This window comes from Trachinotus anak, unplaced genomic scaffold (genome assembly GCF_046630095.1).
Source record: "Trachinotus anak isolate AG129_WGS33_773 ecotype Australia unplaced genomic scaffold, CSIRO_AGI_Tana_v1 ptg000004l, whole genome shotgun sequence".
Lineage (NCBI taxonomy): Eukaryota > Metazoa > Chordata > Actinopteri > Carangiformes > Carangidae > Trachinotus > Trachinotus anak.
The window spans coordinates 20,725,450-20,749,945 of NW_027273855.1; the positions used below are offsets into that span (position 1 = coordinate 20,725,450).

Below are 24,496 nucleotides of genomic sequence, written 5' to 3' on the forward strand. Positions count from 1 at the left end.
CCATCAGGTTGATCAGATCAAAACAAGCATCTCTCACAAGTGTGCAGTAGTCTTTATGGAAACTTTGAAAGTATGTGTATATAAAATAATACTATTAATCACCTCTTTACCACATATACTGCCCTAGATCTTTAGTGCTCTGGTATTTGACTATAATCAAAAGCATGGTCATTTGTCTGAATATGACTTGCTGCCAAAGCATCTATAATCTATACTAATATAACCGTAAATTTAGTCAAGGTAAATAGTGCGCACTTGTTTCACACTGTGGATTTAAAGGCTTTACCATTTTGAACATAGTTCATCTCAGGAATTATTCTTACTCTTCTCACGTGTAATGTCTTCATGTCCTCTGCTTTGTACTGGCTTTTTTTTTTGTTGCATTCCTGTTTTACACAATGTTGTTGTGTGACTGATTGGAGGGCTTGATCCCTATAAAGTCCTTTGAGACATACTGTGCTCATGATGAATAGCAACAGAAAGAAACTTGACTTAAGGTTCTTTATTGCAAGCAGAAGTGAATTATGAATTAAATGCCACACTGTGTGCTTTGATAAATAAACCATATGTAAACCTGCTTGAATCACAAGCACTTCAGCTAGTATTTATGAGGAAATAACATTTGAAATAATTCTTTTACTAATGCAAAATAGTGTATCAAATAAGCATTCCAGCTTACATGAAAAGCTGATTGTTTTATCTAAGAAGGAAAGGAAGTACAAGCTATAGCATGACAGCAACTACTGCACAGATAAATGTGTCTACAGACTGTGTGATAACAACAATCTTCCAAGTTAACTACGGTCACACTGTCTGAGATGGGTATAAAAAGTCTTGATTGCAGTCTGTGTCAGACTGTGTGATATCAGATTTTGAGGCATGTCAGATGGTGCGATGAATGTCTCATGACTGGTAATGCTGTGATGTAAATGGAAAGAAAAACAGATGCGAGCAGAAATGTGTCATCAGCTTCCGTCATACATCAGCTGTCATGAACTGAAATTGTAGGAAAACAATAAAAAGCGCAATAAAAGCCTTAAAAGCACATTTTTTTGCTTCAAAAAACACAAAATTGTGGAGAGTATGAAGTCCATCAGGGCCATGAAATATAGATTTTGTGAAGTGAATTTGAGATAATGATGTATTTTTTCATTGCATTTCTTACCATTACCCTGGCTCTCCAGTGTATTCTGCATCATTTCATGTTTTATTCTGATTGGTTGGTTTGTAAACATGGTAGCAACAGTCACATTGAGGGATTTTGGTGTTAAATTTCTGACATTGTCCGAGTCAGTCATTGATGTGGCACATGTAAAAAGATTTTCTCAAATAAATGCCAAATTTAATTCAACTTTTGTTTAGAATTGTAATTCAATATTCTATAGTGTGAACCTGGTGTTGCTGAGTTGATAACCTGTAAGTCTTGCTTATAAAATAATAAGGGTAAACGTTCACCATGTTCCTGTCACGATTTTATCTGGAACATCCCAACATTGGGGCCTTGAGAGGAAACTTTAGGTTCTCCATTATTCAAATATGTCTTGAAACAATAGTCAGATGTTCTTTTGCCTGCTGGAATCATTCTTCATGTCTGTACTGGCCATTTATCATAATGCACTTTAAGTTTGTAAGTGATGAAGACTAAAACTGCAGTCACTGCTCTGTGAAAAATGTATTCAGAAGTTTATCTGAAGTTGATGTGATACTTCAGACAAACCAAGTGGATATCTGTCAAAGACCACAATTCCCCCAATGTACTACTTCTTCAACGGATCTTAACACGAAAACACTGCACAGATAAATATAAAGAGGAAATTCTAGACCAGAAACACTGCAACTTTGAAAGGTATCAACTTGATGTGTCTAAATCAGGCTGATGGAGCCTCATTTTAGCTACAGATAAACTTTAAAATGTAATTTCGCATAAAACAAGGACTGTAGATTTGGTTTCCCTTCATTTGTATTGAAATCGCTTTAGGAAGGGATTTCTTAAGGGGTAGTATGAACATGAAGAATGACTACAGCAAGCAAGTTTTACAGTTTTACCTATGGGCACCTGACTAATGTCTTAAATTAATCTTTAAAGGTTTGTGAACCTGTCCTCTAAGTGTTATTTCCTGACAGTTCCAACGGTTGGTCACTCAATACTTAATGCCACACTTGACAGAAATCATTTGTGATGGTGCGACTATGCATTATTTGCAAAGGTTGAATGGCTTTCAAATTACTCTGCTGGATTTTGTCAATAGGTGTGCACAACAAAGGGAATAACAATAACAGCAACTGTCAACAGTTGAAGCTGAAACTGTAAACATTAAAAAAGTAGTGTGGTAGAATAAAGTACAGATGCTGGTAAACACACACATCTAATCTAATAAAAGTCCACAGCTATGAGACCGGAGAGGTTACTGTACTGTTAAGCAATGCTTAACACTGTGAAGGCCACCTGCAGCTACCTTTACATCTGCGGAGAGTTGCAGCGTTGCCAGGCAGGACCCTGGGCCAGACAGATTCATGGCCCAACGCCCAGAACTCTGCTGCCCGGTCCCACAGCCCCCAGAGCAAAGTGCCTGTCCCAACCTGCTGCTAATGTAACCTCTATCACCACTTCCAAAAGTATGGATGACTCTGTGTGTGTGTGTGTGTGTGTGTGTGTGTGTGTGTGTGTGTGTGTCTGTGATGTGTGAGCTAGATAAACAATATACTGCAACTTCAACAGTCACCTTTTCTTAATACTTCATTACTGTGCTATCTCATTAATTTCTCACTGATGTTTGGATTATGTAACATATCACTGGTCCATCTGTGATTACAGTAAAGTGCAATCACAGATGTATATGCTCATCTGCTGTTTGCACAATGTTGCCCAACCACAGGCTTTGTTTACAAAATGATTTATTGGATTTAAGGTTTTTTTTCCATTTTAAATGTTTCACTTTCACCCTTCCATGCAAGGACGGTACAGTATCTGTGAACACACTTCTAAACACAGTGTAGAGAAGAGACATGTGCATCCGTACATTGATGTAGGATGTGTTAAAGAAAGACACAAAACAGTTCTTATCTACAACATAGGAAAATGCACTGAAAATGCTGATGGTCAAACAAGCTGATCATTGTTTTATAGAACAGCAGATATTACTATTTAATATAACTGGACCATAATCTGTTCATAATGGCATCTGAGCCACAGTAGCATATATAATAAAAGCCCAAATTCACAACTAAACATTAAAATGTGATGAGTGGCTGCTTTTGATTTATTAATCATAAAGGACATGTTGTGAGACCTGTTCCAGGGTTTCATCTGTGTGTAAACATCTAAATCTTTGACCTGTGTGTTGAATATATTATTTATTGAAGAACTCCACAAAACTCTCATTCTGAGCACTGTGACATGCTTGTCAGGTTTGCTGAAAAACTGAAGATCCTCTGTTGAAGACATATTTGTTGTGGTGTGCTGACTTGCAGCTCTCTCTTTGCCTCCATTATGAGCCTTGTTAGCCTGGTTCCCTCAGCATGCACTGCATCACCACCCTGGCAGCAGAGATAGCCATAAATATGATCAGGAATACTGAATACCTATAAATAACAGCATCTCATCTGCTTTATAAGAGTTTCTAGCCACTGTGAGCTACATTACACCCCACCTGTTTTATTCCTAAGACATACCAGAGCACAATTCTTTTTGATTTATTTGCTATTTGGCCTTTAACCAAAGGTGTGACGAGTGTTTCACATCTGACAGTCTCTCATGAATTTTGCACTAACAAGCTGAGAAAAAAAAACATGAGGCTATTCAAAAGTGTTTATGACAGTGTTTTTTCTGTAGTAGCTGTTCTAAATGAAGGGATATTGGTGCCTAAATGGCCTTTTTGAATGGTCTATGCACATTTTGGCTTAAAAAATGTGTTCTCACTTTCAGTCATTTTCAATTATACATTTTATCAACTAAAGCGTTCCTGTTAATAAACTGTCAACAACAGCCGATTAGAGGGGTCTCCTTTATAAATTAAATAGCTAAAAATACAACTTGAATTAAGCCATGAGTTACTGCAGATCTGTTTGTAAATGTAAAAAAAATGTGTGTTTAAAAAAAATCCTTGAAGACTTTCTGGTGTTGCTCCGAGGAATAAAACATACCGAGCTCAGAGTGAAGAGCAGCCTGAAAATGAGAGCAGCTGGATCGGCCCCTGTTCATTCATTACTGGAGGAGTGCGGTGCAACTGATGAGACCGATGAATCAATAGACCTAACTGCAATCAGCGCGGTAATGATAAACATAGAAAGAAAAGCGACTCCACCGAACGAGTCGAAATTACCCGAGGGATGATCCGAGGTGATCAGTGAACGGTGAACAGTACATAAACGTCAGGAGTGGGGCGTGTGTGTGTGTGTGTGTGTGTGTGTGTGTGTGTCTCTGAGTGATTGAAACACATGCGTTCGCGGCGGGGGAGCAGCTTCTTTGATGCGGGTTCTGCTGCAGAACTTGAAAGACTCCTCAAGTATTCACACAGGCAGAGAGAGAGAGAGAGAGAGAGAGAGAGGGAGAGAGAGAGAGAGAGAGAGCAGCGAGGAGCGGAAGCAGTGGAGCTTAAGATGCGCTAGTCGGCGCCTCAAGAATGAAATTGAATACTTTGGTGCTGTGCAGGGAATCTGGACCACACTGCACTCAGAGGACGAGTGACTGACCTGAACCTGGAGAGGAGTCCTCCTCCCTGTTCGAGTCAAAGCTCGATTAACAGCGTCAATATCCATAAATGACCAAATACAACAAGCATACGCTGACACATGGTGATGATATCAGAGCTGAGATACACACACACACACACACACACACACACACACACACTTTTGTAGCTATTGTGTTTAAAGCGCCCAGTGAGGCGGGGATGAGTCAGTGCGTTACTGCAAATAGGCCTAATTTCTTGAGCTGCGTGTCCCCGCATCACTGCAGCCGCAGACCCGGTCATCCTACCCGCAGAGATCCGGGCAGTGAGAGCCCGCACGGCCGCCACCGAGGAAGAGTTCAGTTTCTACATCTGCAGCTTGTGGTCTCTGAAGCATCTCTGACAACAAAGAGGCAGCCCAGCTCTTTCAGATGTACCTGTCTTCATCCTCTGGCGCCATGTGTCAAATGACAAAACTCTTGAAATGCTTGTCAGCTGCTCCAAACTAGTTTCCGCCACCGCATGAAGACTGACTTTAAACCTGGACACCATTATTGGTTGTTGTCTTATTCCAATCAAAGATTCACCAGTCTCGACCTGGGAGTTCACTCATTGATCCGTTTCTAAAATGCAGCTGCTTTAATTTTTCAAGCATCGATTTTACGCAGTCAGTTCTTGTCCCTTTTTGTTGTTGTGTTGTTGTTGTGTTGTTGTTGTTGTTGTTGTTGTTGTTCTACCAGCAGACTCGGTGCTTCCCCTTATTGGGGATCTAATGTGCAGCGCTTAGAAAACAGGCGAGGATAAGGAGACGTATAATTGTCCAGCCTTGCGCCGGTGGGAGGGAAGAAGTGTGCAGTGAAACAGAAGAAGCAGGAGAGGAAGAAAAGTAGGAAATCTCTGCAAAGCCCGGAGTCTCATTCAGCACCACTCGCTCCTGGACAGCTCTGAGCAGCGGAGTTGATCGAGAGACGGGGGACTGGCTCAAACATCGAGTCTGGGAGTAACACCGCATCTGCACAGGGCGTTTTATCCCCCCCCCCCCTCCCCGCCCCCCCACAGCGAAAAAAAAAAAACCGCACAGGCATTTTGACTTCCCACATCTGTCTGCTTCTTCCTCTTTTCTTTTTGAATTTGATGTGTGTGGCGGGTTTGGCAAGCAGCGTTCAAACAGCAGGCGAGTCCGGAGCTGACTGGAGCTGGCGCTGCCAAACAAAGACGCAGGAAGAAACAGAAAAAAAAAAGAAACAGTGGACGGCATCAGAGGTCGCAGAAGTTCACTTTCACCACTTTAGACTCACTTGTATCGGGAGGATTTAAAGGTAAGGGTGCCTCCTTTCTTTTGCACCGTCTCATGAGCATCGGCGGGCTTTAGGGGTGGTGTGACAGTCATGCATCAGAGTTACGCAGCTGTGTTGTGGCTTCTGTCTGTGAGAGTATGCCGCACAAACATGACACCCTGCTTGTCTGTCAAGCTACTTGGAGGCATGTTGGTGAGCTTTAAAAGCTTGTTGTCATCTTATGAGGAAAAGGTATTAACAGTTAAATGACACCCATTTCTCCTGATGGCATTTTTTTTTATTTAGCTCTATCATGCCGACTTTACAAACCCTTCTCCTTGTGAACACTGGTGTATATGCGTGTTTAGCCCTGTTTTAGAGGTCTCAACAGATGAATCACCTTTGCTGAAAGGCTTTTGGTTTCTCATGGAGCTGATGGGGGGGAGACTTGACAACACAATGAACCCCTTCATCAGCTGTATCTATGGGAGCCCCCTCTGCAAGCCCCTCTCTCCTTTCCGCTTCACTTGGCTTGCTGTTGTTCCTCACATAAGCAAATCGGAGGAGCCTTTAGGTCTAATCAATGCACAGATACAGACAGACGGTCCATTTTAAACTCATGTAATTCAGTTAAGACACTGGATGTAGGCTATGTAGCTGCTGATCTTAAGATGTACTGAAATCTGTGCACTTTTACTGGTTTGTTTGCATGAAACACTGGCAATCCATCTTTTCATTTAATCATTTTCAAGTGAGACACGATGCCCCTGTGGGTTCATATGGTTTGGTGACGCCTCATTTGACTGTGCATCACTGTCAGAGATGCTGCTCATGCTGCTGCTTGTCAGGCTGTTGAATACATGATGTTTGTTTCTATATGTCAGAAGATTCAAAGAATCTATTTATTTCTTGAAGAATGTTTCAATTGATGTGATGTGCTTATACTTTTCTTCTGGGTTAAGAGAAAGACAGAAAGAATATGTTTATGCACGCTATTATCCTGAAGGATGTGAGGAATTATTTTAAGATTTTTGCACCAGACAGAGGTGAAAAAGACTTGCTCTATTTCCACTTTTCAATTTATTTTTTATGGCAGCCTGTGTTTTGCTGGGGTTTGTGAAGTTCCAGTCTATAGCTCTCAGGATTTCTCTTGAGTCCAACATCCACATCTCAAATGGCTCAGTGGATTTCAATTAGAGAAAAAGATTTCATTTGAGATGATATTCTTCAAATTCAATAATGTATTTAATCTCCCACAAAAAAGAGAAAGAAAACCAAATAGTATAAAGCCAGCAACCCTCAAAGTCCTACAACAAGTGCCTTGAAATACCCATCAGAATCCTTCACTGCAATAACACAATTCCTTTTCTTTTAGGCATTTATACCTTCATTCTCACAGTAAGAATCTTTGCAGCATAGGCCTTTGAGCAATATCACACTGTCTGGGGAGTAAATCTCCATCAGCATTCACAGTACGTGTGCATTGGTGATTCTCAACCTCATCCAGTTCTCTCAACCTTCACAGAACCTTATTATGTGCTGCTGTAGACAAATCAGTTCTGGTATGAAGTCAGATGCGTCGTACATTTCTTTTCATATTAGCTGTAACGAAAATGATCAGATTATTGCTAGTACAAATGTACTTATTTAAGTGTGAAGTGTTGAAGAGAACCTGAAGTGTTTGTCAAATAGCACTTCTTTAAGCTGCTAATCCAAAATCATAAGTTACAGTCCACTCCCTCTGATAAAAACTGCAGACAAACTCTTGGCTTCTCTTATTGTCACATTTTGTCTTCATGGTTTTCATTAGATCATATTTGTATTTAATTATCCTGCTTTTACTGGATTTTATTTCTTTATCCTTTGCAGTCACTAGTGCTGCTGCTGCTGCTTGTAGTCAGTATATGAAGGTGTTTTTAGTACAACCTCCTCTTCTAACTCTGTCTTTGAGAAACAAAGAGAACCATCTCAAAATTTCCTGAAAGGCGTGGTGTGCAAAATTTGCAGAGTTGACCTTTTGCTTGCCCTGAACCGAGCCCCCGTATCTGAAGCTATGCACCATCCCCCAACAAGATCCACCAATTAAATGGCTGTGTTTGGTTTTGGATATTGAGGTTAGGGTTTGGGCCATAGTTCAGTTTAGGCTCTGCCAATCAGAGGCAGGAAGTACGCCAGAGACCATGTTGAGGGAAAGAAACAATTACTGCAAAATTTATTGCTGGCAGCTGCAAAAAAAGCTTGCATCAAAAAAGCCTTAAAATTTCCAGTACTTGAAGGAAATACCTGAACACTTCAGAGAGAACCTGCTGTTTTTTTGTAAGCTTCTAATGTCACAAGACAGAATTCAGTATTTTTCCCTCATTAACAACTTTCTCCTAGGAACAAAAAAAACGTCTCATTTAGATGCAAAGCTTGGAGAAGCTCCAATAAACAGAGTAAGAGACTGACTGTCAGCAAAAAGCCTGTTACTTTTAACCTTTCCATACAAATGAGTTTGCTTGTACTGTAATCTGTTCCAGACCTGATAATGTTCTCCTTATACCCCTAAAATCATCCAGGATATGTTTACTGTCATGTCCTTCATCTCTGCTAATTCATTTTCCATGCTGCTGTGAATCAGTGTGACATTATAGGAACAGGGCTGAATAAATCACTCTCCTCTGTCGGTTTCTCTTCCTTTTCCTTTCACACCGAGAGCATACGTCAGCACTGAAGTCTAAGACAGACAGACAGAGAGTTGTTTTCTTTCTTGGATGTCCGTTCCTCTGTCGTTCCTTATCACTGCTTCATGATCATGGAGAGTCTACATTCTGGATCACCTTCTCTGCTTTCTCCTCCTGGCCGTCCATCTGTTTGTCAGGGGGCCGTCTGTGTGGCCTTGCTGTGCCGACCACAGTCTGATGATCTCCAAAACACCAGCAGATCCATTCCTCACAACACAATCCTATTTTCTAAACTGCTGATTCTTTTTCTCTGTGATCCTTTACGAGCTTTCTGTTCTTTTATAGGCTTAGTCATTTCAGCCATATGTGTCTTCTGGTAAAATAGCTTTGTTGCAGACTCTGGACTTTGAAAGTTTTCATTGGGAAGGTTTTTTTTTGTTCACATGCTTTTGTATAAAACCATCAGGCTGTAAATAAACTCTCTTATCACAGAGTCCATGCATGAGAGCTGTAACACGCCTACAGGTTGAACATCTTCATTAGAGGCCTGCTGACACTAATCAGAGATGACATCCACTGGCAGTCTGGTTAATTTACAAGATTTACAACACAAACAATGAAGCAAATAATCTTTCCATCCCAGCAAGACAGTTCCTCATAAAGGAAACGCATTTGACAAGATGTCGAATTAATCTTTGTTCTTATCAAAGGCTATTATGCCACATGCTGTCCTCAGCAAATCTGGTGTCAGCTCACATTTTAAATAATCTGTCTGTCTTGACAGGCAGAATCCATTAAAATGAGTCAAGAGCATAACGGAGCCACGTCACGAACACATCAGACAGTTTTTGGTCTAACCTACACAGTCTTGTAAATCAGATATAGAATTAGTAATGAATGCTCAAATGATAAAGTGAACAAGCAGCTCTTTCTACGTGTAATGTTAGCTAGTTCCTCTTTGTGCTGGTTTCAATTGTTCAGATATTTTCTTAATCAAGCATAATGATCATATTTTGTCAGCTGATATATTCTAATAATTTCATAAGATAAAGGGATAGAGGAAATCCTTAACTGTGAATTTTGAACTAAATAGATGATCATTTTGCTGGTGGTTTGGTGGCTTTGCCTCACATTCATTCCTTCATCTTGATTTCCTGATTCAGTGGCTCAGGTCTGAGCAGTTGTGAATGGATTCGTCACAGATGAGGAACGTTTCCAAATATGGCATACTGCTCTTCCTTGGGCGTCGGTTTTGCTGTGGAATTGACGGATTTGTTGATTAGTGTTGCATTAAGTGTGATTTCACAGGGGGAGCTTGTGATTTGGCTGGATTTTCCACCATAAAATTCAAACAACTTATTCCAAATGACAACAATAAAGGACATTTGTATGCATTTTAGCCAATACAAAACAAACTGGGCCATGATTGAGTACAGGATATGCCGATTCCTTGTGAATTGATAGTGATAACACGTGTTTACGTTAAATTCATTAAGCGACCAGACCATCAGACTCATTTGACTATTAGAGCTGCAGCTTTGGCTGGACATTTACATTAAATCTCCTCCTGTTGAGGCTTAAATACAAACACCCACCGTAAAGTACATATCCTGTTATGGTGTTCATTCAGTAATTCTAACAGGTAAAAAGAAGCCATCCAGAACAACTGTACTGTATTTACTATGCAGTGGACTATGTCTGTTGGACTATACATTTATAGGAAACCTGTAATGACTTAGTTGGGTTGAGGAAAAGATCATGGGCTGGGTGAAATAACTACTTTTCTAAGGGGACTGTCATTATCATACAGTAATAACCCAGTGCTTCAAGGTTAGGGAAGTTTAAAAGAAACCCATATTAACTGTCAGCATGAAATGGGAAACTTTCATTTCCATTGTGAAAGTCCAATGTTTTGTTGTTCCATCTATCCACTATGACCTCTTTCTCCTGCAGACTTTGCAGCTCTATAATAATGTAACACTGCTTCCTCCTTTGCTGCTGATGGACAAGAGTCATAATTACCACAGCTTCTGGAGGACTTTGTCAAATGAGTGTAAACGTATGTTGTTTTTGGGGATTTGCAGAAACAGATGATGCTGTAGTTTTTTTTTATTTTTTTTATATTTAGGTAACATAGCTAATTCAGGTGCTTTTTCATACTTGCATTTATGTCAGCGTTCAACATGAAGTACACAAACTTCTCACCTGTTGGACTGAATGTGTTGAGACTATGCTGCTGTGTTTCACCTTCAGTTTGTTCAGTCACAGTCCATGGCCGTTTGGTTTTCGTTTTTTTTTTCTCCACAGCTGTACTCGCTGATTAATATGTCGCCATAGCAACCTGAGTCATGTGGATTTGTCTTCATGTGACCTCTTAAGGCAATTTGTATGGTCTTCTTGACTTCAATTGATTATAACAGGCATACCTCTACCATAGTGCGATTTTAACTGTCGTGATTTTTAATTTAATTATTTAATAGTTTTTTGTAACTTTGTGCCAGTATATCTGTATATCTATAAACGAAAGTCACACTCAATACCCTGTAATGTAAAAAGAGAATTTTAGAAATTTTTGCAAATTTTTTAAAAAGGAAAAACTGAAACATCATGTTGACACCGACATACTGTTCGCTATGACTCTTGAAATTTAGCTCAGGTGCCTTCCATGTCTTTGGATCATCTTTGAAATGATTCTACACCTTGATTGGAGTCCACCTGTGGTAAATTGAATGGATTGGACACGATCTGGAAAGGCACACACCTGTCTATATAAGGCCTCACAGCTGACAATGCATATTAGAGCAAAAACCAAGCCATGCCTGCAGAGCTCCGAGACAGGATGGTGTGGGACAGGGACAGATCTGAGAAAGACTACAAAAGACCTTTGACTACTTTCAAGATTCCCAAGAGTACTTTAATTCTTAAATGGAAAAAGTTTGGAACAACCAGGACTCTTCCTAGAACTAGCTCCCCGAGAAGGGCCTTGGTAAGAGAGATGACAAAGAATATGATGATCATTCTGTCTGAGCTTCAGAGATCGTGTGTAGAGATGGGAGAAACTTCAAAAAAAGTTTTCAAAAAAAGCACTTAAAGGACTCTCAGACTGAGAGAGACTAGATACTTTGATCTAATGAAACCATGATTGAACTATTTGGCCTCAGTTCTTAATGTCAGAAACCAGAGAGGAAAGCAGGCACCACTCATCACCTGCCCAATACCATCCAACTGTGAAACATGGTGGTGGCAGCATCATGCTGTGTGGCTGTTTTTCAGCAGCAGGGACAGGGAGACTGGTCATGGTTGAGAGAAAGCTAAATGGAGCAAAGTAAAGCGATATCCTAAATGAAAACCTGATCCAGAGTGCTCAGGACCTCAGACTGGGCCAAAGGATCACCTTCCAATAGGACCATGACCTTAAGCCCACAGCCAAACAATACAGGAGTGGCTTAGGAAAAACTCTGTGAATGTTTTTGAGGGGCCCAGCCAGAGCTGAGGACCTGAAAGAGTTGGACCTGGAAATGGCTGTGGAACGATACCGCCCATCCAACCTGACAGAGTTTGAGATGCTCTGCAGAGAAGAACGGCAGAAAATCCCAGAATCCAGGTGTGCAAAGCTTGTTGCATCATGCCCAAGAAGACTCCTGGCTGTATTCGGTCAACTGTACTGAGTAAAGTACTGAGTAAAGGGTCTGAAGACTTATGTCAATGTGATTGTTCAGTTTTCCTTCTTAATAAATTTGCAAAAATTTCTAAAAATCTGTTTTTGCTTCGTCATTACAGGGTATTCAGTTTAGATTGATGAGGGAAACAATAAATGTAAACAATTTTTAGTATAAGGCTGCTGTGTAGGGGTCTGAATATTTTCTGAATGTACTGTAGATGGATAATGTAAATGTGAACCTCAAATTCACATTATTTACAGGCCACGTATGCATAAAAAAGGTAATATAATACTACCTCACATATCCTAAAAGGTCATGTGGTGCCAGAGGTTGTGATGCTGCCTGGTGGGTCATTAATCAGAGATGTTTGTCACATGTGGACTTGAGCTTCATTCATCTGTCATTCACTACTTTTATGTTCTAAAAAATAAATATACGGGTTCATGTTTCAGAAAGGGGCACCCTTCTGGATTTTTCATTGATATTCACAATGCGTGAGCTGAGGCATTTCCCCACTTTCTTTGTCAGTGTTAAAGCCCGCCCGCTTCTCATGAATATGTATGAGCATATCTTCAGACTGAAGGGATCTAGCTCTAGTAGACTACACACTACTGCCTTAAAAACAAAGTATGTGCAATCAAAGTATAAAGCTGTAAAATTCTTTTGTGCGTATTACAGTGTGCGATGTGCAAATTATGCATATAACACATGCAGATAGTTTCACTGCTCATTTAAAAAGTTTGATCATAATAGTAATATATAGCAGTAGTTTTATACGATTCAGATTGAATAGAATCCATGAAGATGTGGTAGGCAATGAAAAACACAAGTCTTGATAAGATCCAGTATTCAGTATAAATTTCCTACATAGGTCTACAGCAAAAAATTGTAGAAATGAGTAGGAGAAATTATCCCCACTTTTCCCATAATGCATGACTTCAGGGCCAGTTCCTTTTAGCTGCAACAGACCACTCCAGATTAGCTCTTGTTCTGCACACCAGAGCCTGGCAGAAATCTCTTGCCAGCAGCAGTGGGAAGGCACAGCCGAGTTCCTAAATCCTGCAGTCAACAGCCACCCAGCTCTCTCTGCACTATTCCTGGCCTTGATTACAATTTGTGTGCCACAGTGGCTGGCTCCAAAGAAAGGGGCCACATGGGAATATTCAATTATGTGTGCAGTAGGATGTGATGGTTGAAAAAATTTGTAATTTAATATTAAGTATTCGAGGAATTTTTAAAAATGTATTCTAAATTTAGTCAGTTTTATGATGTAACAGGTTTTAAAAGCAAAGGAAGTTACTGCAAATCCTGTACAAATATTGTGAAACAGGCAGTAATCTCATTTTGCTCCTGTTCTGCTCTACAGTGAATGCTTATAGATCCACCATTCAGGTCAGATTTTCTCATTAGCCTGCCAATGCCTTAAAGGAAGACAGATGCAAAAATTGTTCATCCTACAACCTACACTGGTTCAAAGACCAATATAGGTATCACTGTTGGCAGTCACTGGATGTGATTAATTGCAATCCCATGCTCTCCTCATTTTGCCTAAGTCTACTGTCTCCACAATCCAATATGAACGACACAAGAGAGGAAGCTTAGGATAAATATGAGGAAGCACAATGCCATTGTTTCTGAGCAAAATGCATTAACATATTGACTTTGCAGGAGTGCATGCCAGTTACATCAGGTCACTGTTGATTGGCTGGCACAAATTGCTCAAGTAAAACATGCAATCAATTTGCAAAAAATAAATCAAATATGGAAAAGTATGAAAAATAAAAACATGCAGTATAATGTTTTATTCAGCATCTCCTGCACTTTCTGTCAATAGTTCAGCCTTGCAATCATATTGCACTCCTCAACAACATCCACAGAGTTGTGTTTAACAACATTATATTGTAAAGGCAGACGGCCATTAGAGGCTTTAGTTGTCTCACTTGGTTGTGTTTTCCTTTATAATGGGCCTGTAGGGCTACTACGTGCACTGCAGGTCCACTTAATGGTGTGCTGATCTGTTAGAACCCATTACTCAGAGAATCCTTGTCATTGCCCTTGCCCTTCCTCAGTACCACACTTCAGCTCACTGGTAATGAGATGTCTGTATTTACACCAAGTCCTGATTACAAATGCAGAGGCAGCGATATGGGAAACCATGTCTACCACTCCCAGCTTTCATGTCTGACACCTGTAAGTAGGGAATTAAAATCGGTAACTCATATTGCAAACATGCAGACGCACAGAGCTGGATCCGGTGGGAAGACCAAGCAACAACCACCATCTCTTAAAAACAGGAAAAAAAAAACATGTACATTGAAGGAGGGAGTAAAGAAAGTGAATATAGATATACAACCTGTAGTAAGAGTTATAAGAACAAAGATCATGATGACACAAAAATACCATATAATTTTACTCCTGTCTGCTACTAATAATATTAATGTACTTTATCGTTTTGCTTAATAACATTTTGGTGGAAACACAATAGCTGCATGGATGCAAGAGCCAGGCTAGCTGTTTCCCCATTTTCAGTTCTAGGTGGTTATTGTGCAGACAAGAGAATGATATCGACCTCCTCATCCAACTCTCGGAAGACAACAAATAAGCGTATTCTCCAAAATGTTGAAACTCTGCTTTAACCAAGCACTTTGGGTAGCATGAAAATAACTACAAAAAATATAAAAATATAATCATGCTCTAGTTTACACAAGAAGATGTTGTAGGAAAAACTAATGTTAAAAGTTGACAAGAAATGTTCATGGTCAGTTCGGTTTCAGTAAGAACATTTTGCAACTTTGTAGATATGTTCATTAAAATGTTCCAGTTATTGTGTTATAACATTATTATTATCGTCATAATTGCAATAATGAGCTGCATTAACCATCTTTTACACTGCATTGCTGTTGCAAATGATTGGTAGGCCTATATAAATGAAATTTCGAGGAGAGAGAGCCAATTATTTGCATGTATTACATTTTTTCATTACATAGATAATACTTGAATACATCTAAATCAATGTTTTTCACATGGGTCAGCTCATTTTCTAAACTGATGTAGAAGCTAAAGTACTAAGACATTTGTTTTAATTATGTTAAATGTAGAGGAAAAAAAATACTATATATAGTTTAAATACTATTCCAATGCTTGAAAAGTTGCTTTCAGCCCAAAGTTTGCTTTAGTGAACCCATTACTGACTTGTGGTATTTCCTACAGCTTTGCTGTGTGAATGGAGAAAGGCGTGGAGAGCATCTTCAATGAGCTGTTGTGAGTCATATTTGTTTAATGATTCATGATACCTCAGACTCGTCTGACTTAAACACTGTCCTGTCTTTGTTTACAGCGTGGCTGTAATGGGGGCTCTGACTTTCCACAGTCAATACAAACACTATTCTAGACCCCGGCTGCTTCATAACTTGGCAGCATGAATCACTCACACACACACACACACACACACACACACACACACAGCAGCAGAAGCAGCATTGCTACAATGCCTTAGGCTGTTCCTCTCTGGATGTCTTATCCACGTTGAGAAATATTAGTACATGGCATGGAGTGCATTTGATATATTGGGACGTTCCACTAGATTTAGCTCTACTTGTACCACCACCATACTATAGGCTGTAAGGATAAAAACATATGGCCTCTTTATTAAAAATGCTACATGAAAGGCAAATATTTAAAATACTTTCACTTGGCACTGCTTAAACCTTCTGCTGCTGCAGTCTTATATTTAAGGGCTTTTGATAGCATTTTGAATCTTTTATCAGACCAACTTTGTAAGAATGGAACCAAACATGAATATATTAATCGGAAATGAACAGATAATGCTCTCTGAACAGCAGATCTGGTCTCGTAATCATCAGATTTACACCATTAAATAGATCCACCTGATTTTTTTTTTCTGTACAGTGTGAACAGGAGGTATCACCCAAAGCACCATGACTTTCTGTTATATGTATATTATAAGCTGGCATGTTCAATAAGCCTAGTAAAAAACAGGATGCACTCAAATTATTTAATCACTTCCAGTTTTTAGCCACAACGTAGCTCTAGGGATGGCAGTGTCGGTGGATCCACCACTTTGGTCCTTGCTGAAATATCATATATCATATAACAACCATTGGATGGATAGCCTTTAAATTTTGTGCAGACATGCATTATTCACAGAGGATGGATTTTAACTGTTATGGTCATACACTGACTATCCATAACTCCCAATCTGATCACTGGCATTAGTGTGACTGTGAGGGTGACATTGCTTTGGTTCAGAGCAAAATATCTCGACAACTACTGGATGGACACCCATGTTCCCCTCAGTATGTGAAAAAATTTAAATGATCATTTAACCTTGCCTCTCGCACTAACATCAGGTCAAAAAATAAATTAAATTTCCCAATAATATAGTTCCTGACCGAATGCCTGATTCCCACCAGCCTCAAATGTATTTTGTACTCAGCGCTAATTAGCAAACACTGGGATGCTAACAAGCTGGTGAATATGGTAAACATCATACTTGCTAAACATCAGTATGGTAGCACTGTGAGCCTGTTAGCATGCTGATGTTGGCATTTGGTTGAGTAAACTTGTAGTTGTGGTCAGCAAACTGTGTAATGACTTTGCAGTTTCTGCATTCCTGTAATACTTTGACACTAATCAGCTGACATTTCAGCTGATAGGCCTACATACACGTGTGCGTGTATGTGTGTATATATATATATATATATATATATATATGTTAGACAGAGAGAAATATCTTTAATATGAGGAGCTTAGCACGTATTTTATCAACTTAGAGGAGGATTTAAAATAGTCCTGGCTCTCAGAACCTCTAATTAAGGGTATCGTGTGAATGAAAGGCCATCCTATCCTTCCAGGTGTACTGTGTGGGCACTCCAACAGCCGGTCTTTCATCACAGTGTATCAGAGTGCAGTAGCACCCGCCCGTACTGACTCGATTCAGGCCTTCTAATGAAATGCTCCATCTCTGTCATCAGACTGCCATTTTCACGATCTATTAAACCTCATACATTCATTGCACTGTTATGCATTAGCGCCATTGACTTATGCTATCCTGCAGCATTGTTTCAATTATGAGGAGGAGAGGAGCCATTGCTGGAGCTTCATCAGGAAGTCATATCATGATTTTCTATTTTATGGATTTTTTTTTCAAGGAGTTCCTAGATTACATCCTGTGTAATTTCCCACCTTGTGTGGTCCCCATCCCTCTGTTCAAATTAAGGCAGCTGTGATAACTAAAGATCAGTGGCTGACGCTTAATGTATGTGTATTACTTATTTTTCTTTGATGTTAATGTGTTTAACAGCCACCAAGTCCAACACACAACACACTTCCTCTAAAGTTGCACTCCATATAAATGACCACAGGGTTGAATTCTGGAATAATCTCCCGCAGCAGAGTGGTGGGGCCGCATGTAATGGCATAGCTTAGATGTTTATTGGAATTTAGACCACTGCATTTGCCTACAAGGTACAAAATAATTTGCAACTTTCCAGCTACTTGGATAATCTGATGTGACAACTTGGCAGACCAAAAAGAAGAATTTTCAAGCCTCAACGTAGGATTGAATAAATATTAAGTTGTTTTAATGAGGGAGAATGTCAATATAGACGCTATTGAAATTACATTATTTGGTAGTTGTGGTGGTAGAAGGAAAAACTTACTCAAGTACTGTGTTAGAAGTATAATTTAGTACATAAAGTACATGTTCTTTTCTAGATTACTTCCATTTTATGCTATTTTCTTACTTCTACTCCACTGCATTTATTTGAAAACTGTAGTTACTGGTTACTTTTCAGATTAAGCTTTTACATTAAGAAAAACTGTTGATTTATAACCCTGTGACCAATGGTGATCCAGTGATGATTAAAGCACTGAGGTCAGATAGTGACCCTATGTTTTATCTAGTATTCAATATTAGTTTGCTCCTGTTCTCTGTTTTGTATCAGTGTAGAATGAATATCTGTAGGTTTAAAGGTCCGTTGGACAAAGCGGGCAATTTGTAAATGGTAGTTTTAGCTCTGACAGATTGTGATGAACATTTTCACACAAGTAATAAACTAAATGATTAACATATTGATCAATAACATAAGCAGCTTCATAAATACAGAAAATAAATGTTAGTTGTAACTATAATCAAAACTTTTTAAAGCATCTCATTCATTATTTAATAGATGCCTTTTAATCACAACTACCTTACCTTTAGGAAACAAATAAATACCATTAATATTTCAGTTTCTTACATAACAGCACACTGCAGGTCTGCACTCATTAAAATAATAGTATGACAAGAGCAACAAATGTTTAAGAAATTAACATTAAAGACATGCTGCTGTTATTTTACCCAAATATTTACCTATCAAAGGGTTGAGCTGAATTATTTATGATTACATTGGTTAACCAGCCCCATAACGCAGAGGCTCTGCCAGAGAGAGTTGTGTGTTTCCTCGAGCCTACTGAGTGGGAAGCACAGGATCATTAGAGGCTAATGTCAGTCTGATTGAGGTCAGCTGCTGTTGTAATGAAAACATACAACCTCAGAGGACAACATTCAAAGCTCAGAGGTCACTCATGGAGGATTTTCGCTTTGTACTAAGTACATAGTACACAGACTTTGTGCATAGTCTCTGTGAACAGCTGTTAGATTCCTGGATTTTCTCACGCTGCTTTTTGTTCTCAGTCTACAGAAAAGGATTCCTATAATCTTTCAGCACAATCAGTCTGAAATGAAAGCTACCAAAAGCTCTTTTTTAGGTATAGTTTGAGGTGGAATGAGGTGGAATGAGGCATAATTACAGTCGACATCTGAATGTAAGTGGCATGTAAGTGGTATGTATATGTACTGGAAATGAAATGACTAGTTGATTAATTGATGAACAGAAAATGGAATGGCAGTTATTTTCTACTATTGTTCAAGTTATTGTCCAAACAGAAAGCCCAAAAATGTTCAGGTTCCAGCTTCCCGAAATGTGTAAAAATAAAATAAAACAAGACATTTCTACTTTTGGATCAGGGAAATTGTGATAGGTATTTTTTAAAAACTATTTTATGAAATTCTATAGATGAATCAAGAAAATCATCAAGAAATCAAAAAAATGACAGATTAATCATGAAAATAATTATAAGTTGCAGCTTTACCAGTCTATAAAGTAAGCACCCACCTCTACTCAGCCCGGCAACCTCCAGCACTGTGAATATCCACAACAATCTGATCACACTTTCAGTCTCTGCTGACAGTCCTCTCATCTCCTCATTGTCTGGGGATGCAGCAAACCTTCAGCAGTGGTGTGATATGGCTTCAATGATGATAATGCTCTGTAAAATCCCTTTGTAAATTATTTTTATACACTTGCATCCCCCCCTCCTTTTCCTTGTCGCACTGAACATGCCTAATCTACTTAAAACAAGTTGATAGACTGGTAATATAAATGAGACTGCTTGGCCATCTGAGGATCTGTCTTCATTAGGAGTGGATCTGGGGAGAGTTTCTATTAGCTCACTATCAAGACAGGGAGACTGTGAGGAGGAAATTACGCATGTCACAAGACAAAGTGCGAGTGGCCCACGGCAAAGCCCAACGGAGGATGAAAAGCCTTAATCAACGACAAGAACTACCGGTGACAGGGCACCACGATCGCCCCGTGCGCCACAATGTAAAAGATTATATCCAGCCTCTGACAGATTGACACTTCCTGTGTGAATTCCTATCTGAGGAGAGGAAAGGACAGCACCATGCCCCTCCTTTCCTTGCTTTGTTCTTAACTATTAAAGGTCTTTCCCAGATTTGCGTCATTATTATTATTTTGTCTCATCTGTGAGGGTAATAACACTTACTGCTCTGAGACAGATAGCAGTAGAGTGAGTCCCTGGAGGACCATATGCATCACTCGCCAGTACTGTTAGACAAAGGATTAGAATCATAATGGAACTGAAAGGTTCAAACTAACTGAGGATGTTTTCATGTAAAATACTTTCATTGTAAAGGTCATGCTCCATCTGAATGAAATTCTTACTGTTCTGTTTTTCTTATCTATTTCCAGTGTCGCTCTCTTGTCCTTGTCACATTACTTTCATGAACACCTCAGTCACCACTCACCACCCTCTTATACATTATTTGAATTAAGCCAGATGCCATTATCACTGGGTGCACTACGAACACTGCTTTTTCTTGTTACACAGCTGCAGCTGAAGAGGGTTCTCTATAGACTAAAAATTGCTTTCCAAAGAGAGAAAGGATCATTATTTGTTTCCTGACCTTCTTAGTAAAAGTTCAATTACTCAAGCTATGTCTCTGAGCTACAATGGTGTTTTTCACTCTGCAGATAGGATGATGAGATTGGGGCTACCTTGCAAGCATGATGTTGAAGAAAAAAGTGTGTGGGTGTTTGTCTACCAGTTCATGGTCTCATGGTTTCACCAAAACAGTTTAGCTGCCTGTTGATCCCCATTTAGCTGTAGCTTCATCCATTGCCAAGGTTACTGGCCAAGCTTACTTGTTCTTTTGTCATCTTGTTACATGAAGCACTAGCTGATAATTAACGTGATTAAATAGCCCTGGTCCTCTGAGGTAACTGTGCTAATTAACAAACGAGCCGATATTTTCGTCTTGCTCTCAAATGAAAAGGGTGCTAATTGTTCAAATCAGAGCCTAAAGCTCATGCTGTTGTCTGTTAGCTGCATCTGCACCAGTGGTTAGAACCATTGTTCTGTATGTCATGGGTCTTCCATAAAAATCACCGAATCAACAATTGCTTAAAAATATACTCCACTGATTCAGCATTGCCTTCCTTCACTATTGGACCCCAGATGAACAGTAAAAAAAAAGCAGATGCAGCAGAGCCAGATACAGTATATCCTCTATTCCATTCTTCTTTCTTGTTAAAACCTGGTGCCTATATTACCTACAATTAATACATCTACAACCAATCTGAGACTGAATTGAGGAGTGGGCTACAGAGGTTTGGTGAACTACAGGATTTTTCTCGTTTTCAAACTTGTAGTCCTCAGATGCAACCGACGTTAAACTGCCTCAAGTGACCTCACTTGTGGTAATTTATTTGTGCATCTCCCTCTGGAGACACAAATGGCTTTATACAACTTCTTTCACATATGCAGTAGAGCTCCCCAAGACCTGTAAACTCATTTTGATGAGCTTTCTTGAGTTTAATGAACAGTAGTTTACCGAGATGTGAAAAAGATTATGTGTGGTTTTGGAAATTTGTGTTTACGTGTCTGTGTTCCCGCTGCTGTAAAAGCTGCCCAAATGTGGGTATAAAAAGAACATTCTCAGTATAATCAGTATAATAGAAATCAATGGAAGCTAAAATCTAAATATAGGTTTCTTTATGATTTAAATTAATTAGTTAATATGATTTAATGTAATTTTATTACAGCTGAATCAATTTTATTGAAAATAATAATCTGATATAATTTATATCATTATTAACAGAATATATACAGATTTTGGACTGTTGGTCATATAAAACAACACAATTCAAGATGTTGCCTTGGGCTCTGGGAAACTAATAAACTAAACTAGATTTTACAGACTTAGCAATTAATTGATAAAACAATCAGCAGATAAATCAATAGTGAAAATAATCATTAACGAACAGTAAGCATTATTAAAAATTCAGTTGTAAATCAATTATTAATAACTGATCACTTATCAATTTGTGAATCTTTTCCATCAATATCATCTGATACTGAGGGAAGAGAGAGGAACAGGTCGTTATTCTGCCTCCCAGTCGTTCATCAGATTCAGATGAGGGATCAAGAGTAAAAGATAGAGAGGGTGAACTTCATGCAGTGGACCAAAGGGAGGACATTATCTACAGCAGCAGCATCACTGCAGCCACTAATGACTGTCATAATGAGGCAGAGGATGGAGCCCAGAAGACTGGATATATAGGCATACAGTATAGGCAAGAAGGATATATTACATATATACATGTGTATTTCAAACATACATATTTAGTAAGGGCAAGTACAAACTGTTATTTGAATTTGGATAAATCTGTCTTTGGATGGAATTCAGAGAAAGGTTGATGCAGACCTGCATTATATGTCAATGTGAAAATGCAAAGAGAGGCTTGACATTGTTACTGGACAAAATGCCCAAAACCACTTTCTTTACTTTCAACTGCCAGTGAAATGTTGAGTCAGCTTGAAGTATTTCTGCCATTGATGGTCACACAAGTTGTATTATATGAATTTACAATCAAATTTAAAAATCAAACCTGTCTCCAATAAATGTTTAAATACAATATGCAACAGCAAATGAGTTTGGTGGAAATGTAATGAGGAAATGTTAATTTATGCATTTGGCAAGTTTGTTCTAATACAGAAAAGGTCACACAATGTTTATTTACATTTAACCAAACCCACCATCTTTCCCCCACCTTAACCAAGATACATTTGTTGGCTAAACCCAGCCACAGACAGGATGAAACCCCTGGGCTCAGGTGTGGCAGTCGTGCACTTTGTTCTCCTGCTGTCCACCCCAACCAGCTCCTGGTGTCTCCACTACCATTAATAAGTCATTCATTCTTTAAAATAAATAAATAAAATTAAAATGAATAAAAATGAAAGAGACATTGCAAGTGATTATATTGCCACCATAAAATAATTGGGAAAACACTTCAGTAGCATTTGAACATTATCTTTAGGCAACAGAGCTGCCTAAATGGGAACTGCATCCTGGGGGACACAAATTGTAAAATAAACAGTGAGAGTCATGGTTTAATTTAACGGACAAATATAAAAATATGACCAGAATGGCTTATTGGCTTATATGGATAGTATAACGTTGGTCTGATTATTTCTAAAATAACAATGACTTCATTACCTCTGTGTTCTTCTCCGTTTAACGGTCAACGCCAATGTGATGTAAATGCACTGGATTTAACCTAGAAGCTAATTTTCATCTGCAGTAAATAAAACAAGCAAGACAACAAACAAGCAAGACAAAAAGCAGAAAAAACATATTTAAGCAGGGTGCAGCATAAGTCACATCTTCAGAATGCTGTGTGACTGTTTAAGCATCTGCTTTAAACCATATCTCACTGAATGCTGTAATTTCTGAATATTATATGTCATGCCTGGCATATCAAAGACTATCTTTCATTGCAGCAGTATCTGTGTTTTTTGCTATTGTAGATATGCTGCACATTTCACTTTCTGCCAGTGGTTATGTAATGAGGCTTGTCGCCAGGGGTTGTGCTGACACGAGGGACCAAACTCTCTTCTCTGAGTAAGTGCCAAGAAAGAGAACCTAGGGTTATAAGGAGGAGGCACACAGAATAACTGCCTTCTGAATCCCAAAAGCGTTATACGAGATTGAATGATCAAGAGTGAATACAGCATCCAAACAGAAGTGAAGGATTACTTAGAGGTTGGATAAAGAGCTACACTATACCACACCTCAGGTTTAAGAGGTTCCTAATGGGTGATATGAAGAGCTTGTTTATTCTTGCGTCTCTGCTGACCTTTACAACAAAGAGCCTGCAGAAATGACTGAAGTTTAGTATACTCCTGTAGGCGGTCACGCCGTGGTTCCTGGGAAACATATCAGCCTGGCTCAGTGACACTTGTCATCTTGAATGGTTGGCTGGGAGCGGTGACAGGGCAATGTGAGCCCGAGCTCGTCTGTCGCTTGTCTCCACCCGGCCGCCTGCAGTGATTAAAAATGGCAGGGCAGTTAAACCCTCAACCAAAAGCGCTCTTCAGGGTATCATGTCATGTTCAGTTTTAGGCAGACCCCTGATACTGCATTAAAAAAACACTACAAAAACATTACACTGCCTTCTCTTGTTTTAAACCTTTTTTTTTTTTTTTGAGAGATCTGCCACCAACACTGATTCTGCATATCCAGGGAAGTGGTTGTGCAGCTGCAGTTGTTCTCTGTTGAGTGGTACTTTGGTTGGTCTTTATTGTTTTACATTCTAGTTGAATGGCTATCTGGATATCCCCTGCATTTACTAATTGAGGGTCTTGTATTATTTGTATTTGGGACATCCAGTGTCTTCACCCTGGTTAAAGTCTTTTAGGATAAACAGCAGCTCCTCACTTCAGGACTGGGATCACAGCCTTGTATCCTATATCTTCTGTTCTAAAGCTCTGAGGGCTGAACAAAGTTTACCTAACTGCCAGTTTAATGGATTGAGTCTGACTTTTCAGAGGTGCCACAGAGACATAGCTATTTGCTG

The 24,496-nt window shown here is 39.2% G+C and overlaps 1 protein-coding gene across 2 annotated transcripts in view; it reads left to right on the forward strand.

Moving 5' to 3' along the window:
• Positions 1 to 5,367: 5,367 nt before the first annotated feature.
• Positions 5,368 to 24,496, forward strand: part of LOC139620869 (metabotropic glutamate receptor 4-like) — a 172,078-nt gene continuing 152,949 nt past the window's right edge. For both annotated transcript variants that reach the window (XR_011690895.1, XM_071476842.1), the window contains exon 1: positions 5,368 to 5,989. The gene's annotated coding sequence lies outside the window, so the exon portion shown is untranslated. The remainder of the gene's footprint in view (positions 5,990 to 24,496) is intronic.